The following is a 14,902-nucleotide window of genomic DNA, read 5'->3' on the forward strand; positions in this document are numbered from 1 at the left end:
TTGCTTTTTTAAACTTTTTAACTTAACATGTAGCAAGACCCTATAAAATTTGATTAAATCCTTCTGGCAGCAATAGGCTCAGTAAAGCCAATGGAGATCATCAAATGGCAATTTGGCAACCAAGTAATCAACACTGTCAAAAATACCGGCCCCCTAGAAGTTACTGAAGTCCATACTGGATTAAAGAAGTTTATTATGTCCAAATGACCCTTTTAGTTGTAAATGAATTCAATACAAAACCATAGAAGTCAAAAAAAGCATCAAAAAATGTCAAGAAAGTCATAAAAAAAATCAAAGTAATCTACAAAGTCAGCGCAGCCCTATAGGCACCCAACAAATGATTGCAGTCCCTTCAAGTCTATGTACAAGTCATACATGTAGACACCTGATAAGAGACAATACCATTAGTACAGTACCGATTATGTTGATGAGGTTCACACGGTCCAAAAATAGGCCATAAAATCAATGCAGTCAATATAGCACGAAAGAAGTCAATGCAAGTTAATGTTGCCCCATAGAAGTCAATAGGCCCTAAAGTCAGTGAAGTCAGCCCCATAGAAATACAACAAGTCAATATGACCCCAAGAAAGCAAGACCGGCCTCAGAGTCCAATGCTATAAGTCATCAGTGTCCATTACTTATTAATAGCCCGAATATTAATATCAAACTCACAACCTCCAGAAATCTCCAGATCCTGGTTAGCAGATCTGCAGCACATCAGATTTCCAATTAGTCTCCTATTCCCAATTATACATATATATGCAAATGTCTATTTCCAGCCGAGTATAAATAGGAAAATGTTGTTTCCAATTGTGTAATATATATGCAAATCCCATGTAATTATCCTCACTGACTGGGAAAACATATATAGCACATATACAGAATATACAGAATATGCAGAAGACACAGAATATGCAGAAGACGCAGAAGACGCAGAAGACACAGAAGACACAGAATATACAGCTGCTTCTCGCAAAATTAGAATATCATCAAAAAGTTAATTTATTTCAGTTCTTCAATAGATAAAGTGACCCTCATATATTCTATAGAGTCATTACACACAGAGTGATCTATTTCACGTGTTTATTTCTATTAATATTGATGATTATGGCTTACAGCCAATGAAAACCCAAAAGTCATTATCTCAGTAAATTAGAATACTTTATAACACCAGCTTGAAAAATGATTGTAAAATCTGAAATGTTGGCCTACTGAAATGTATGTTCAGTAAATGCACTCCATACTTGGTCTGGCTCCTTTGGCATCAATTACTGTATCGATGCGGCATGGCATGGAGGCGATCAGCCTGTGGCACTGCTGAGGGGTTATGGAAGCCCAGGTTGCTTTGATAGCAGCCTTCAGCTCATCTGCATTGTTGGGTCTGGTGTCTCTCATCTTCCTCTTGACAATACTCCATAGATTCTCTGTGGGGTTAAGATCAGACAAGTTTGCTGGCCAATCAAGCACAGTGATACTATTGTTTGTAAACCAGGTATTGGTACTTTTGGCAGTGTGGACAGGGGCCAAGTTCTGCTGGAGAATGAAATTTCCAACTCCAAAAAGTTTGTCGGCAGAGGGAGTCATAAAGTGCTCTAACATTTCCTGGTAGACGGCTGCACTTACTTTGGTCTTGATAAAACACAGTGGACTTACACCAGCAGATGACATGGCGCCCCAAACCATCACTGATTGTGGAGACTTCACACTAGACCTCCAGCAGCTTGGATTGTGGCCTCTCCACTCTTCCTCCAGACTCTGGGACCTTGATTTCCAAATGAAATGCAAAATTTACTTTCATCTCAAAACAGCTTGGACCACTGACAACAGTCCAGTTCTTTTTCTCCTTGGCCCAGGAAAGACGCTTCTGGCGTTGCCTATTGGTCATGAGTGGCTGACACAAGGAATGCGACACTTGTAGCACATGTCCTGGATACATCTGTGTGTGGTGGCTCTTGAAGCAATGACTCCAGCAGCAGTCCACTCCTTGTAAATCTCCCCCAAATTTTTAATGGTCTTTTCTAAACAATCCTTTCCAGGCTGCGGTTATCCCGGTTGCTTGTGCACCTTTTTCTACCACACTTTTTCCTTCCACTCAACTTTCCATTAATATTCTTGGATCCAGCACTATGTGAACAGACGGCTTCTTTAGCAATGACCTTTTGAGCCTTTCCCTCCTTGTGGAGAGTGTCAGTGACTGCCTTCTGGACATCTCTCAGGTCAGCAGTCTTCCCCATGATTGTGGAGCGACTGGGACCTTTATAAACACTTAGGAAGCCTGTGCAGGTGTTTTTGTTAATTATTCTAATTTACTGAGATAATGACTTTTGGGGTTCATTGGCTGTAAGCCATAATCATCAACATTACTAGAAATACACACGTGAAATAGATCACTCTGTGTGTAATGACTCTATAGAATATAGGAGAGTCACTTTTTGTATTAAAGAACTGAAATAAATTCACTTTTTGATGATATTCTAATTTTGTGAGAAGAACCTGTATATAGTATACAGAATATACATATATCCTATCTGTTACAGATGACTGCCCAGAGCACCGGGGATTCTTACAGAAGGGCTGAAAACAGGTATAAACTTTTCTGAGGTAGAAGTTTATAATATGGAGAAAAGTATCAGAGCCACATCTTCACCAAGTTTTGTCCCCGGTGTATAACGTCCGATCTCATCACCACTAATGTGTAGAAACTGGCACTTCCGTCCTGGTTCGTCATCTGGCCCCATTGTCCCCCAGTGTATAGCATCAGGCCTCACTGACTCAGGTGCTTTCTACTGTACATAGAGGTGTTATCACTCAGTTGTAAGGAGGAGGAGGTGAGCATTGACATCACCTATTATGAATGGTGGGTCCTGTGTTATCTACTGTATATAGAGGTGTTATCAATCATTGTACAGGAGGAGGAGAAGGTGAGCTGTGATATCACCTATTGTGGATGGTGGTGTCATGATCCATTTTGGGATTTCTGGCAGCTCTGGCTCCTCTCACTTTTAGGCTGTGTGCCCGCGTTGCGGTTTTTTAAGTGTTTTTAAGTGCTTCAGAAACGCTTAAAATAAGCATCCCATTCATTTTAATGCATTTTGGCCTTTTTGTGCCAATTGATGCGTTTTTTTCCGCTTAGGAAATGCTTAGTGGCTAAAAACGCAGCATACACATTATTTTCCGCATAAGTCCGCGTTTTTAGCTATTTCCTATGAGTCCAGAAGATGCACGGAAAAAAACGCATCAAAAATGCGCATTTTCTGGGAGGGAGTCCGGTGCTGTGTCAGGTTTTAAATGCTAACGTGGGCACATAACCTAAAACTTTTTTTCCTTTTTGGACCATTGAGGGGTAATGTCAGTTTTTCCCCACTGGCCTGCTGGTGTAATTGCATTGCTGCTGGGTCAGCTGATGTAGGTGGTGACCATGCCCACCATACTTTAAAAGGTGAGCTGATGCATCAGCTGACTGTTGGTGATACAGTTCCTTTCTGGAGAAGATCCGAGCTGGAGCAGCTCTCTGGTGTCAGCCACATCTGGTGTTTGGAGTCCAGTTGATGTTGTTATATGTAGTGTGGAGCTTGGCAGTGGTGTACATAAGCTAAGTGTGATGTTTTTATTACCTTGTCCCTTTGTTTGTCACTTCCCCGTTCGTAATATTCTGCAGAGGTGAGGCTAGTGCTCCTTGCCGGCAAGTGCAATAGCCAGGGCAGTAATAGGTGACCAATAGGGACGAGGTATCCTGACGGCGGTGGGGGGAAGGACCGGCGTAGAGCATTAGGTGAGTACAGGGACAGGCTCAGGTTGGAGCTCAGGTGGTGGTGACCATCCCTCATTCCCTATTGGTAGGGCCTTCCTTTCCCTTATTTCATCTCTGTTATGTGTGCTGTGCCATTAGCTGACCAACCATCCATTATGTCGAGTAACTCCGTGACAGGTGGATCCTGGGTTATTTGCTAAATATAGCAATGTTATCAGTCATTGCATAGGAGTGGGAGGAGGTGAGCTGTGGACATCAACTATTGTGAATGGTGGATCCTGTGTTTCCTACTGTATATAGGGATGTTATCAGTCATTGTACAGGAGGAGGAGGTGAGCTGTGACATCAACTATTGTGAATGGTGGATCCTGTGTTTCCTACTGTATATAGGGATGTTATTAGTCATTGTACAGGAGGAGGATGTGAGCTGTGACATCATCTATTGTGATTGGTTGATCCTGTGCTATTTAATGTATATAGAGGTGTTATCTGTCATTGTACAGGAGGAGGTGGAGGTGACTTGTGACATTACCTATTGTGAATAGTGGATCCTGTGTTATCTACTGTATATAGAGGTGTTGTTAGTCAATGTATAGAAGGAGGAGAAGGTGAGCTGTAATATAATTTATTGTGATTGGTGAATCCTTTATTATGAACTGTATTATAGAGGTGTTATCGGTCATTATATGGGAGGGGGAAGAGGTGAGCTGTGACATCACCTATTGTGAATGGTTGATCCTGGGTTATCAGTTATATATAGAGGTGTCATCAATAGAGGTGTTATTATTAGTCATTAGACAAGAGAAGGTGAGCTGTGATATCAGCTATTGTGAATGATGAATGGATTCTGTGTTATCTACTCTATATAGAAGTGTTATCAGTCATTGTAAAGGAGAGGAATAAGGTGAGCTTTGATATGACCTATTGTGAATGTTGGATCCTGTGCTATCTACTATATATACAGTGGGTACGAAAAGTATTCAGACCCCTATAATATTTTCTCTTTTTGTTTCATTGCAGCCATTTGGTAAATTTAAAAAAATTAATTTTTTTCTCATTAATGTACACTCTGCACCCCATCTTCACTGAAAAAAAAACAGAAATGTAGAAATTTTTGTAAATTTATTAAAAAAGAAAAACTGAAATCTCACAAGGTCATAAGTGTTCAGACCCTTTGCTCAGTATTGAGTAGAAGCACCTTTTGAGCTAGTACAGCCATGAGTCTTCTTGGGAATGATGCAACAAGTTTTTCACACTTGGATTTCGGGATCCTCTGCCAATCTTCCTTGCAGATCCTCTCCAGTTCCGTCAGGTTGGATGGTGAGCGTTGGTGGACAGCCATTTACAGGTCTCTCCAGAGATGCTCAATTGGGTTTAGATCAAAGCTCTGGCTGGACCGGTCAAGAATGGTCACAGAGTTGTTCTGAAGCCACTCCTTTGTTATTTTAGCTGTGTGCTTAGGGTCATTGCCTTGTTGGGAGGTGAACCTTCGGCCAAGTCTGAGGTCCAGAGCACTCTGGAAGAGGTTTTCATCCAGGATATCTCTGGACTTGGCCACAGCCATGCTTCCTTCAAAGGCAACCAGTCGCCCTGTCCCTGCTGCTGAAAAACACCCCCATAGCATGATGCTGCCACCACCATGTTTCACTGTTGGGATTGTATTGGGGAGGTGATGAGCAGTGCCTGGTTTTCTCGACACATACCGCTTAGAATTATCACCAAAAAGTTCTGTCTTCGTCTCATCAGACCAGAGAATCTTATTTCTCACAGTCTGGGAGTCCTTCATGTGATTGTTAGGAAACTCTATGCAGGCTTTCATATGTCTGGCACTGAGAAGAGACTTCCATTGGGCCACTCTGCCATAAAGGCTTGACTGGTGGAGGGCTGTAGTGAGAGTTGACTTTGTGGAATTTTCTCCCATCTCAATATTGCATCTGTGGAGCTCAGTCTCAGTGATCTTGGGGTTCTTCTTTACCTCTCTCACCAAGGCTCATCTCCCACGATTGCTCAGTTTGGCTGGATGGCCAGGTATAGGAAGACTTCTGGTGGTCCCAAATTTCTTCCATTTATGGATTATGGAGGCCACTGTGCTCTTTGGAACCTTGAGTACTGCAGACATTCTTTTGTAACGTTGGCCAGATGTGTGCCTTGCCACAGTTCTGTCTCTGAGCTCCTTGGCCAGTTCCTTTTCCATGATTCTCATTTGGTCTGACATGTGCTGTGAGCTCTTATATAGACAGGTGTGCGCCTTTACAAACCAAGTCCTATCTGTTTGATTAAACACAGCTGGACTCCAATGAAGGAGTAGAACCATCTCAAGGAGGATCACATGAAAATGGACAGCATGTGACTTAAATATGAGTGTCTGAGCAAAGGGGCTGAATACTTATGACCATGTGATATTTCAGCTTTTCTTTTTAAATAAATATGCAAAAATTTCTACATTTCTGTTTTTTTTTCAGTCAAGATGGGGTGCAGAGTGCACATTAATGAGAAAAAAAAGAACTTTTTTGAATTTACCAAATGGCTGCAATGAAACAAAAAGTGAAAAATGTAAAGGGGTCTGAATACTTTCCACACCCACTGTAAATAAGTGTTATCAGTCACTGGTCTGCGATGATAATGAAAGTGCTGAAAAATGATGAACAAGGCATATAAATCTAAAGAAAACACAAGTGATCAGTGTGAAAATGGTATATATATACTGTATATATATATATATATACTGTATATCTAGTGACATTTTCACACTGATCACTTGTGACTTTTCTAAACATATTTATTTAGAAAACATTGTCAAATTAGAAACTAAAGCAATGACGCTAAAAACCTAATTTATATATTTGGTGATTGTCTGAGGATACGTTTTGCTTAAGAAGGTGCACTAATTCTACCTGCATTTAGAGAAAAATCACGGCACTTCATGAAACAGGAGCTCAAGTAGGGTCCAATACCGACAATACATGATAGCAAAACTTGGCCGTCCAAACAGGGCTAAATAGTATAACATCCTTAATGAGAGTCAAAGAAATGAGTAACACAACGAAGACGGTTCAGTCTCATTTGACAGGCATCATTATACTCTAAAAAGATCAAAGGTTACAATTGTCACCAATTGTAAAAATCTAAAAAAAACAAATAAATAAATAAATAAATAAAAATGTCACATAATGAAGCAAATCATCAATGTTGCAGTCCTATGTAAAATACCAAATATTATCCATTTCCTCTTTTGGCAATTATTCACATACTCAGCTCTGCGACATTAACTCATTGGACACTGCTACACGGACAGACTCGGCTCCAATACATCAGTCGCCTTTTTTACTCTGTACAACGCTTGCCGCTGCGCATTGCTATTCATAGCACAGACATCTGAAGTGTCTTGATGTTCCCTTCACTCGTCTAATACGATGTGATTTATTTTTCGCTTCTTAGCAGGGTTTGGTCAGTCCGCCATGTGAGATGTCCTGCCCAGATACAGCTGGATGCACAAGGTCCGGTGGAGAGCCTGTACTGCACTGCAGGGGAAATGATTAAGACTGCCACCCTGGCAAGGCCTGCATCACAATCTGACAAGGTATGAGCTGCGGAGATGTCTGCCGGCCCGATAACAAGGGATCTCTCCACAGATAAACAATTATACTGCACAGCCGCAAGTGTAATCAGTGCAGGAGGACTGCGGAGCAATTCATATGGCAGAAAAGCAAGAAAAAAAACCTCCACAACCCCTGAACCGTCCTCCCAAGGGGCCACGCAAGCAATAGAAAGCGCTAATAATACCCTGTAATACTCCGCACTGCACGATGAGTGCGACCAATGTAGACTCTGCTGTACGATCTCATACATATAAGAAGGTTCAGGATGTATATATGTCCACTAGCTACTGAACCCGTTCTGCACCCGGGTGGCGAGCTTTTATATTGGTATATGGTCTCCATCCTGATATGTGCTGTTCCCATCCTGCACCCCCATTCTGTCATGTGCTGCTCCCATGCTGCGCCCCCATTCTGTCATGTGCTGCTCCCATCCTGCGCCCCCATTCTGTCATGTGCTGCTCCCATCCTGCACCCCCATTCTGTCATGTGCTGCTCCCATCCTGCACCTCCATTCTGTCATGTGCTGCTCCCATGCTGCGCCCCCATTCTGTCATGTGCTGCTCCCATCCTGCACCCCCATTCTGTCATGTGCTGCTCCCATCCTGCGCCCCCATTCTGTCATGTGCTGCTCCCATCCTGCACCCCCATCCTGTCATGTGCTGCTCCCATCCTGCACCTCCATTCTGTCATGTGCTGCTCCCATCCTGCACCTCCATTCTGTCATGTGCTGCTCCCATCCTGCACCCCCATCCTGTCATGTGCTGCTCCCATCCTGCGCCCCCATTCTGTCATGTGCTGCTCCCATCCTGCGCCCCCATTCTGTCATGTGCTGCTCCCATCCTGCACCTCCATTCTGTCATGTGCTGCTCCCATCCAGCGCCCCCATTCTGTCATGTGCTGCTCCCATCCTGCGCCCCCATCCTGTCATGTGCTTCTCCCATCCTGCGCCCCCATCCTGTCATGTGGTGCTCCCATCCTGCGCCCCCATTCTGTCATGTGCTGCTCCCATCCTGCGCCCCCATCCTGTCATGTGCTGCTCCCATCCTGCGCCCCCATCCTGTCATGTGCTGCTCCAATCCTGCACCCCCATTCTGTCATGTGCTGCTCCCATCCTGTACCCCCTTTCTGTCATGTGCTGCTCCCATCCTGCGCCCCCATTCTGTCATGTGCTGCTCCCATCCTGCGCCCCCATTCTGTCATGTGCTTCTCCAATCCTGCGCCCCCAATCTGTCATGTGCTTCTCCAATCCTGCGCCCCCATTCTGTCATGTGCTGCTCCCATCCTGCGCCCCCATTCTGTCATGTGCTGCTCCCATCCTGCGCCCCCATTCTGTCATGTGCTGCTCCCATCCTGCGCCCCCATTCTGTCATGTGCTGCTCCCATCCTGCACCCCCATGCTGTCTTGTGCTGCTCCCATCCTGCACCCCCATTCTGTCATGTGCTGCTCCCATCCTGCGCCCCATTCTGTCATGTGCTGCTCCCATCCTGCGCCCCCATTCTGTCATGTGCTGCTCCCATCCTGCACCCCCATTCTGTCATGTGCTGCTCCCATCCTGCACCCCCATCCTGTCATGTGCTGCTCCCATCCTGCGCCCCCATCCTGTCATGTGCTGCTCCCATCCTGCGCCCCCATTCTGTCATGTGCTGCTCCCATCCTGCACCCCCATTCTGTCATGTGCTGCTCCCATCCTGCACCCCCATTCTGTCATGTGCTGCTCCCATCCTGTGCCCCCATCCTGTCATGTGCTGCTCCAATCCTGCACCCCTATTCTGTCATGTGCTGCTCCCATCCTGTGCCCCCATCCTGTCATGTGCTGCTCCAATCCTGCACCCCTATTCTGTCATGTGCTGCTCCCATCCTGGGCCCCCTTTCTGTCATGTGCTGCTCCTATCCTGCACCCTCATTCTGTCATGTGCTGCTCCCATCCTGCACCCCCATTGTGTCATGTGCTGCTCCCATCCTGCGCCCCCATTCTGTCATGTGCTTCTCCAATCCTGCGCCCCCATTCTGTCATGTGCTGCTCCCATCCTGCGCCCCCATTCTGTCATGTGCTGCTCCCATCCTGCACCCCCATTCTGTCATGTGCTGCTCCCATCCTGAGCCCCCTTTCTGTCATATGCTGCTCCCATCCTGCACCCCCATTCTGTCATGTGCTGCTCCCATCCTGCACCCCCATTCTGTCATGGGCTGCTCCCATTCTGTGCCCCCATTCTGTCATGTGCTGCTCCCATCCTGCGCCCCCATTCTGTCATGTGCTTCTCCAATCCTGCGCCCCCATTCTGTCATGTGCTGCTCCCATCCTGCGCCCCCATTCTGTCATGTGCTTCTCCAATCCTGCGCCCCCATTCTGTCATGTGCTTCTCCAATCCTGCGCCCCCATCCTGTCATGTGTTGCTCCCATCCTGCACCCCCATTCTGTCATGTGCTGCTCCCATCCTGCGCCCCCATTCTGTCATGTGCTGCTCCCATCCTGCGCCCCCATTCTGTCATGTGCTTCTCCAATCCTGCTCCCCCATTCTGTCATGTGCTTCTCCAATCCTGCGCCCCCATTCTGTCATGTGCTGCTTCCATTCTGTGCCCCCATTCTGTCATGTGCTGCTCCCATCCTGCACCCCCATTCTGTAATGTGCTGCTCCCATCCTGCGCCCCCATCCTGTCATGTGCTGCTCCCATCCTGCACCCCCATTCTGTCATGGGCTGCTCCCATTCTGTGCCCCCATTCTGTCATGTGCTGCTCCCATCCTGCGCCCCCATTCTGTCATGTGCTTCTCCAATCCTGCGCCCCCATTCTGTCATGTGCTGCTCCCATCCTGCGCCCCCATTCTGTCATGTGCTTCTCCAATCCTGCGCCCCCATTCTGTCATGTGCTTCTCCAATCCTGCGCCCCCATCCTGTCATGTGTTGCTCCCATCCTGCACCCCCATTCTGTCATGTGCTGCTCCCATCCTGCGCCCCCATTCTGTCATGTGCTGCTCCCATCCTGCGCCCCCATTCTGTCATGTGCTTCTCCAATCCTGCTCCCCCATTCTGTCATGTGCTTCTCCAATCCTGCGCCCCCATTCTGTCATGTGCTGCTTCCATTCTGTGCCCCCATTCTGTCATGTGCTGCTCCCATCCTGCACCCCCATTCTGTAATGTGCTGCTCCCATCCTGCGCCCCCATCCTGTCATGTGCAGCTCCCATCCTGCGCCCCCATTCTGTCATGTGCAGCTCCAATCCTGCGCCTCCATTCTGTCATGTGCTGCTCCCATCCTGCACCCCCATTCTGTCATGTGCTGCTCCCATCCTGTACCCCCATTCTGTCATGTGCTGCTCCCATCCTGCGCCCCCATTCTGTCATGTGCTGCTCCCATCCTGCCCCCCATTCTGTCATGTGCTGCTCCCATCCTGCGCCCCCATCCTGTCATGTGCTGCTCCCATCCTGCACCCCCATTCTGTCATGTGCTGCTCCCATTCTGTGCCCCCATTCTGTCATGTGCTGCTCCCATCCTGCGCCCCCATCCTGTCATGTGCTGCTCCCATCCTGCGCGCACTTTCTGTCATGTGCTGCTCCCATTCTGCGCCCCCATCCTGTCACGTGCTGCGCTCATCCTGTGCCCCATTCTGTCATGTGCTGATCCCATCCTGCACCCCCATTCTGTCATGTGCTGCACCCATCCTGCGCCCCCATTCTGTCATGTGCTGATCCCATCCTGCACCCCCATTCTGTCATGTGGTGCTCCCATCCTGCGCCCCCATACTGTCATGTGCTGCTCACATCCTGCGCCCCCATTCTGTCATGTGCTGCTCCCATCCTGCGCCCCCATTCTGTCATGTGCTACTCCCATCCTGCGCCCCCAATCTGTCATGTGCTGCTCCCATCCTGCTCCCCCATTCTGTCATGTGCTGCTCCCATCCTGCGCCCCCATTCTGTCATGTGCTGCTCCCATCCTGCGCCCCCATTCTGTCATGTGCTGCTCACATCCTGCGCCCCCATTCTGTCACGTGCTGCGTTCATCCTGCGCCCCCATTCTGTCATGTGCTGCTCCCATCCTGCGCCCCCATTCTGTCATGTGCTGCTCCTATCCTGCGCCCCCATTCTGTCATGTGCTGCTCCCATCCTGAACCCCCATCCTGTCATGTGCTGCTCCCATCCTGCGCCCCCTTTCTGTCATGTGCTGCTCCCATCCTGCGCCCCCATCCTGTCACGTGCTGCGCTCATCCTGCGCCCCCATTCTGTCATGTGCTGATCCCATCCTGCACCCCCATTCTGTCATGTGCTGCACCCATCCAGCGCCCCCATACTGTCATGTGCTGCTCACATCCTGCGCCCCCATTCTGTCACGTGCTGCGTTCATCCTGCGCCCCCATTCTGTCATGTGCTGCTCCCATCCTGCGCCCCCATTCTGTCATGTGCTGCTCCCATCCTGCACCCCCATTCTGTCATGTGCTGCTCCCATCCTGCGCCCCATTCTGTCATGTGCTGCGCCCATTCTGCGCCCCCATTCTGTCATGTGCTGCTCCCATCCTGCGCCCCCATTCTGTCATGTGCTGCTCCCATCCTGCGCCCCCATCCTGTCACGTGCTGCGTTCATCCTGCGCCCCCATTCTGTCATGTGCTGCTCCCATTCTGTGCCCCCATTCTGTCATGTGCTGCTTCCATCCTGCGCCCCCATCCTGTCACGTGCTGCACCCATCCTGCGCCCCCATACTGTTATGTTTGGTGCTCACATCCTGTGTCCCCATCCTGTCACGTGCTGCGCTCATCCTGCGCCCCCATACTGTCATGTTTGGTGCTCACATCCTGTGCCCCATCCTGTCACGTGCTGCGCTCATCTTGCCCGCCCTCTCCTGACATCGCAGCCTTATTTCAATAATTTCCGCCCACCAACAAAATGGTGCCTGAAGTGAGCTATACATATGCACCATTTCCGACGGAGGATTCATGTCCCGGCCTCTGGCCCGAAGAGACCCCGCGGCAATACCAGATAGGTAAGTTGTTGTGCCGGAGATTGCGGTATGCGGTCAGTGCTTACACATGCTGCGATCTCCTGGGCCACAATCCTCATCCCCAGATGCGTAACTCTGTGGGGTCCAGACGGCGCAGGCACGGTGAGCTTACGCAGTCTATAAAGGCTTCTGACAGAGTGATGCTCCTAGTATTATATTATAGATAACATAACACCGCTACGCTGGTATGGGTCCATACCGCACCCTGCGGGATTTCACCCCCTAAACTATTTATTTCTGTATTCAATTCTTTATGTGGCCAGTCCGTTTCTTCGCTACCTTAAAATTAGTGTTTGAATTGATATGTAAAATAAGGTTGAAGAGCTATATATCTGAAGCCTCTGTCACTCCAGCTCTATTTCCCTCCCAATGCCACCTCCTCCTACCTGACTAATGGCTAATTTACCTGAAGTGACACAGCATAGAGGCTGTCAGTCAAGCAGGAGAAGGAGGAGCTAGGCAGAGAGCAGAGCTGGTGTTACAGAGGTTTTAGGTCTATAGTATCTCTTCAGCCTCTTTTGCAGATCAAATCTTACTGGCAATTTCCCTTTATCATAGGAAGACACAATATTTCTGATGATTATGATGATTTTCACTGTAAATTTTGCATGAAAAATACTGCAATTCTGAATTTAAACCACTGTGTACATACATTACATTACTGATCCTGAGTTACACCCTGTATTATACTCCAGAGCTGCACTCACTATTCTGCTGGTGCAGTCACTGTGTACATACATTGCATTACTGATCCTGAGTTACCTCCTGTATTATACTCCAGAGCTGCACTCACTATTCTGCTGGTGCAGTCACTGTGTACATACATTACATTACTGATCCTGAGTTACATCCTGTATTATACCCCAGAGCTGCACTCACTATTCTGCTGGTGCAGTCACTGTGTACATACATTACATTACTGATCCTGAGTTACATCCTGTATTATACTCCAGAGCTGCACTCACTATTCTGCTGGTGCAGTCACTGTGTACATACATTACATTACTGACCGAGTTACATCCTGTATTATACTCCAGAGCTGCACTTACTATTCTGCCGGTGCAGTCACTGTGTACATACATTACATTACTGATCCTGAGTTAGGCTGGTTTCACATTAGCGCATTTTCAGCGCGCGCACGGCCGGGGGTAGCTCCGCCCCCGATCCGGCTCTCTGCCCGGCGTGCCCGCCCCTTCCTTGTAGCACCGCCTCCTAGCGGACAGCGGCGCCTGCGATCGGCGCACCCTATCTTTAGCAAAGGGTGCGCCGATCGTGCGCAGGCCGTGCGCTAGTTGCGCTTTGACCTGCGCTGCGCACTTTTGACGGTGCGCCGTGCGCGCCAAAATCCGAAAAGTTTGATTTTGGCGTGCACGGCGCACCGTCAAAAGTGCGCAGCGCAGGTCAAAGCGCAACTAGCGCACGGCCTGCGCACGATCGGCGCACCCTATGCTAAAGATAGGGTGCGCCGATCGCAGGCGCCGCTGTCCGCTAGGAGGCGGCGCTACAAGGAAGGGGCGGGCACGCCGGGCAGAGAGCCGGCTCGGGGGCGGAGCTACCCCCGGCCGTGCGCGCGCTGAAAATGCGCTAATGTGAAACCAGCCTTACATCCTGTATTATACCCCAGAGCTGCACTCACTATTCTGCTGGTGCAGTCACTGTGTACATACATTACTGATCCTGAGTTACATCCTGTATTATACTCCAGAGCTGCACTCACTATTCTGCCGGTGCAGTCACTGTGTACATACATTACTGATCCTGAGTTACTTCCTGTATTATACCCTAGAGCTGCACTCACTATTCTGCTGGTGCAGTCACTGTGTACATACATTACATTACTGATCCTAAGTTACATCCTGTATTATACCCCAGAGCTGCACTCACTATTCTGCTGGTGCAGTCACTGTGTACATACATTACATTACTGATCCTGAGTTACATCCTGTATTATACCCCAGAGCTGCACTCACTATTCTGCTGGTGCAGTCACTGTGTACATACATTACATTACTGATCCTGAGTTACATCCTGTTGTTATATCAGCAGACTTTGGGGAAAATATAACAGGGGGTTGACATTTGAAATCATGGCCATGTTTCTAATACGAATCTTCGCATAAATATGAAACACCGGAAAACTGTTGTGTAGACTCTGAAGAATTCCCCTAATGAGCCAGATGTATAGCAGGGAGGTTATCAGCTCTGACGGCTGAAGCAATGTTTGCATAAAATGACTCAATCAGTATAACTTGTCTAGAGCCTTGCCCTCACTGCAGAAGCTAGAGTATCTTGTGGTCACCTATTTAGATGAAGCGGCCACCGTGTATGAAATAGGTAGTCAAAGTGTAGTATATGGTTGTCAGAATGGAATCCAATTTCATAGTGGTTAGCCAAGAATTGGACTTTCCCCATATCACAGACGTATAGCCTACAACATAACATATGGAAAGTGGTTGCTCAGATGTGGTCCTCCTTCAAGAACTAATTTGGTGGAGCCTTTTTTGTATAATTTTGATGGGTAGGGTCTGAAAATGTAGAAAGCAATTTGAGGCAAACTGTTTTT

At 48.0% G+C, this 14,902-nt stretch overlaps 1 protein-coding gene and 1 long non-coding RNA gene across 3 annotated transcripts in view; one reads left to right on the plus strand and one right to left on the minus strand.

The window, feature by feature from the left end:
• CTNNA2 (catenin alpha 2) overlaps nt 1–14,902 on the minus strand; it is a 918,592-nt gene that overhangs the window by 102,223 nt on the left and 801,467 nt on the right. The gene's annotated exons all lie outside the window — the stretch shown is intronic.
• The window catches only part of LOC141098744 (uncharacterized), a 28,605-nt gene continuing 20,232 nt past the window's right edge, over nt 6,530–14,902 (plus strand). The window contains exon 1 of the long non-coding RNA XR_012234345.1: nt 6,530–7,331. This is a non-coding gene — a long non-coding RNA (uncharacterized lncRNA). The remainder of the gene's footprint in view (nt 7,332–14,902) is intronic.

Source organism: Dendrobates tinctorius, unplaced genomic scaffold (assembly GCF_039654945.1).
Source record: "Dendrobates tinctorius isolate UK_male_01 unplaced genomic scaffold, ASM3965494v1 ptg000095l, whole genome shotgun sequence".
Taxonomy (NCBI): domain Eukaryota; kingdom Metazoa; phylum Chordata; class Amphibia; order Anura; family Dendrobatidae; genus Dendrobates; species Dendrobates tinctorius.